At 32.0% G+C, this 4,518-nt stretch overlaps 2 non-coding genes across 2 annotated transcripts; both read left to right on the forward strand.

Annotated features, from left to right (window-relative positions):
* The first annotated feature begins 3,678 nt into the window (after nt 1-3,678).
* Nucleotides 3,679-3,751, forward strand: LOC145049115 (small nucleolar RNA Z267). The gene has a single exon (XR_013683229.1). It is a non-coding gene; the product is annotated as a small nucleolar RNA Z267 (small nucleolar RNA).
* Nucleotides 3,752-3,839: 88 nt separating this feature from the next.
* Nucleotides 3,840-3,924, forward strand: LOC145049120 (small nucleolar RNA R44/J54/Z268 family). Its single transcript, XR_013683234.1, has one exon. It is a non-coding gene; the product is annotated as a small nucleolar RNA R44/J54/Z268 family (small nucleolar RNA).
* The last annotated feature ends 594 nt before the right edge of the window (nt 3,925-4,518 follow it).

Below are 4,518 nucleotides of genomic sequence, written 5' to 3' on the forward strand. Positions count from 1 at the left end.
GTGGAAGATGTTGGCACCACAGATAACAATTAGCTCTGAGAGCATGGTCATGAGTTAGGTACACCTGAACAACCACCGAATGACGAACCCGAGCATATATTTGTATATAATGACTCATCATATTTAAAAGTGATTCCCCGAGAAGAATATAAAATGCATGCAACACCTCTTAGGCGTTCTCTACACCAAAAGTTACATCCATATAGTTTACGTCCCTATCAATATATGAGTGCTCACTGGTTTTTGGGTGTTTGGATTTGAAGACATTCAAAATGACTATATACGATAGTCCTAGGTGGACAATTATTTTTCTGAAAATGCATCTTGTGTTTTATCTATGCGAGCTCGTATCCACAAACTCTTAGTATGTATCAACTAGAACCCACTGATGTACAAACCCTAGAGAGTTTCAAAACCACCCTTGAAAATGGCGTGCCACAACAGTCTAACAATAAAAAGGGATTGTGGGGTGTTTTTATATTGGTTTATTGAAATGTTTGCGGAAAATCATATAGGATAGAGGGTTCAATCGAAACCTAGATGACAAGATATCACAAGCGATTGACGAATTTTTTTTTGGGGAACCATGAAAAAATAGTGATCCATTTGAACGATGTAATATTATTTAAAACATATGAAGCATTGTTATTAGTTTTGGTATATTTAAAAATTATTAGTTCTGTTAGATTTATGAATTATTTAAAACATATTTACCTTTACAAGATTATTAGTTTTCATAGTTTTAAAAATTTTCAAGCACTGCTCTTTTTTGCATTATGTCCATTTTATAAAAAAAAAACATGAAAAAACACACAAAAAAAATTGTCTGTTATAGAATGTTAGTCCGGAATACTTCTTCGGTATCACGTAGTTCGCTTTGGAATGCCATGTTCCTGTCATAATGGTTGTTTTCCAAAATTAGAAATTATTGGTTATTTTTTTCAAACGCTTCACTTATATGGGTTAGGTTACTCAATTTCATTATACTTTATGAAATTCCTATTTTTTTTTTCAAAAGTCACATGTCCTATTCAACTATTTCAAACCAGCTAGGTAATTTACAAAATTTACAAGTAAAAAAACTTCTCACGTAGCTTTTGTTATTACAAATTTTATCAAAATGAATTTTCCAATACCAAATAAGGGATCGTTTGATATGGTATCTAACAAGGTCCAAAGAGGGGTTGATTCCATAAAAAACAATTGACATGTTTAATAGGGATTATAGATGTAGGGATTCGGTCCAATGTGTGGACTCGGTCCAATAAAAACACTAGACTCGGTCCTTGCTTTCTATTTGATGGTCCAAGAAAAAAAAACAACGTTTCCCTACATATGTTGCGATACATATGTTCTGATTGCATCCCCTCCCCCGATAACCTCCCTCGACGAAGCAACAAGAGGTTTATTCACGATCAAAAGCAACAGAGGAGAAAACGTGATCAACAACAACACACATCAACATGTATCGTTCTTCCTTTATTCCTTCCTTCTCTTTCAAAATTCTTCTTAAATTTTCTGTGATTGAGTGTTGTGATTAGTCGACAAATCATGATCATCATCAACATACTTGATATCAAAAGTACCCACGATATCATCCTCTTTCTACATATAATCATCATGATCTTGAACTAATAATGAATTAGATGTCTATTCATCAAAATCATCCTCCTTCACATTATCCATTCCAACAACCGCAAGCTTTAGCTGATGATATAAATTGATAACTAACAAGCCCATGAATTGGTTTTTTTTATCTTGCTCTCTTTTATTCATTGAATCGGTTTTTGTTGATCGTTGATATTGTTTATTATAAATCATTCGAGTGAGTTTCATCTAAAGCACATGATAGAAAATCAATTATTTCATCATCATTTATGGGTTATTTGTAGGTTTTTGTTTGCTCTTGGATCATTTATTGTGTTTATTATAAGTTGTGATTGTGTTTTTTATATAGCAAATTCATATGCAATTAGTCATCTTTTTTCACAACACGTTACTAGGAGTATGTGAAATATGGTTCATCAACAAGCTTTCAAGAACAACTTGTAGCTTTGTAAGGTAAGAAAAAAGAATAAAGACAAAAGCTTAGGGCTTTAAATGCAGTTTTAGGATGTTGTGTATCTATTTGTGTTTTCTTTCTTATGTATCAAAATGGTAGTTTTAGGGTGAATTTATTAGTAAAGATGGTGTTTTAATGAATCAAGATTCATGATGATGATGAACTAATCCTTATTCCTTAAACTATATGTTTTTGTAATTTACATCATTTTGTAAATTACATTATTTTGATCATTTTCAATGTTTTTATAAAAAATATAATGTTATAAATAAAATGGTAAAAATGTTATTTGAGGGTAATATAGTCATTTTACACATTCGGTCGGATGCAAAATCAAACAACAAGTTTCGGTCAGTACTTCTCAGTCAGCTTCTAACCCAATTCGCTCCAACACAGTTAGCAATCATCAAACAACCATTTAAGACCTCTTATGCATGTTGCCCCGTGTATTATACGCTTTCCCTGCTTTTCAAAATAATATATTTCTTCTTGTTCGATTGATTCAATATAACTTTTTTAATTTTCAACTGGTTCTACATATACCCAACTTAACAAAAGAATAACATCTTTAATAAATGGACTACTATGTTCTACATATTGGACGCCACAACCGTTTTTTAACCGGTTTGGTTTAAAAAAACATTTTTTAAATAGGGAAAATACCGTAAATAGTCAAAAAAATGGGGGGTGTTTTCAAAAAATAGACATAAAAATGGACTTTTCCCGATATAGACATGCATTCCGCGGAGGTAGCTCCGTGGAATCCACTGTAGCTCCACGGAATGGCAAAATCGTAAATAAATCAATGTATAAAAAAAAAAACTAAAGATCCATTCCGCGGAGCTACCTCCGAGGAGTGAACTCATTCCGCGGAGGTAGATCCGAGGAATGGATCTCTAGTGTGTTTTTTTTTTCATATCGATTCTTCGGTGTTTATATTCATTTCCCAAACTAATTATTTTTAAGAAAAGATTATCATACTATTATAATCCTTACTTGAAAATAATTTGTTGGAGAATTAATATAAACCCCGAAGAATCGATGTGAAAAAAAAAAAAAAAAAAAAAACCTCAAGATCCATTCCGCGGAGATGACGTCCATTCCGCGGAGCTCCGCGAAATGCATGTCTATAGCTGGAAAAGTCCATTTTTATGTCTATTTTTTTAAAACACCCCCTATTTTTTGACTATTTACGGTATTTTCTCTTTTAAATAAATCGGTTTCGATTATAATCGGATTGATTTTTTCAGATTATTTGAAAGTGAAATTTTGTTAAATTTTTTTTTTTTGCGGTATAAAAAAGGTTAGCTTTGGGCTTGTTGGGCTTTTTGAATAATATATTAAGAATTAACGTTTACTATTATGGGCTTCCGATGCCATAAAAATCGTGGAAGATGAAATCCCATCCATAAACCCTAATTCGTATTCCTATTTATCTGTCCTTCGCCCATTCGACTACAAATCGATTTCTTTGTTTTTGCAAAGATTTTCTGTTTCGGTTTGATTCGACATATCACAATAGTCGATTTGTATTCACTATTTCATTAGGTGTAGCGATTAATCTTTAATTGCTCTATGCTTATTAACTCGATTTGAGGCACTCATTGATTTTGTAGATGTTGCCTATGATGGTTTATAAATATACTTTGAGTATAATGCTTTGAAAAAAATTTAAATCTGAGGCACTTGTAAGCAATTCGTTTTTTCATAATCTTCTTTCGAGGATCTGTTATTCTTCTTCTTGTTCTGTTTCTTGGTTTTTGTGTGAAAGCATTTTGTAGCAAATGATGATAAATCAGACAGGGACATCTGCATTCCTTTGGAGTATGATGATTTGTCTGTGGGAATCTCTATGATGCTAACTAACATTTACAATGATTTTAATATTAAATTGGCCGATGATGCATCTTATTTTTCGTGACATTGAAGATGATTATTATTTGAGGAAAATGAATCATCGCAACTGAGGCTATTTTGTATTCGTTTTCGTGTTTTAAAGTCTTGTTTCTCTTTTAAGAACTTTTTTTTCGATTGCAAGATAAAGTTAAAATTTTCATTAAAATTTCTACAAGAGTATTTTGGTGTGTTTTCTTCTTGATAATTTTCAGTGGCTAATGATGCATCAACTATATTAATGCCTGAAAGTTGGATAGGGTGGCTTTTACGTAGGGATTATATATATTCCTGCTAAGGTGTTTCAGATTCTTATACTATAATCCATCAGTTGATTATTTACTCTACAAAGCAACTCTAATTTTTAGAACAACAAAAAATCGCGTAATTGTTTACGTAATTTTTAGAGTTGATTTGATGATATTTTAGGATTATAAGAAAATAAAATATATGTGCTTGTGGCGAGAAAATATTTTCATGAAAAAGTAGAAGACCTGACATCGCCATCGCCGGAAATTGCGATTAGCCACTCTTTCTCGTAGCGGTTGTAGTTTGGTTAAGGT

The sequence above is a fragment of the Lactuca serriola genome, chromosome 4, assembly GCF_051521515.1.
Source record: "Lactuca serriola cultivar US96UC23 chromosome 4, Lser_US96UC23_V15, whole genome shotgun sequence".
NCBI lineage: Eukaryota > Viridiplantae > Streptophyta > Magnoliopsida > Asterales > Asteraceae > Lactuca > Lactuca serriola.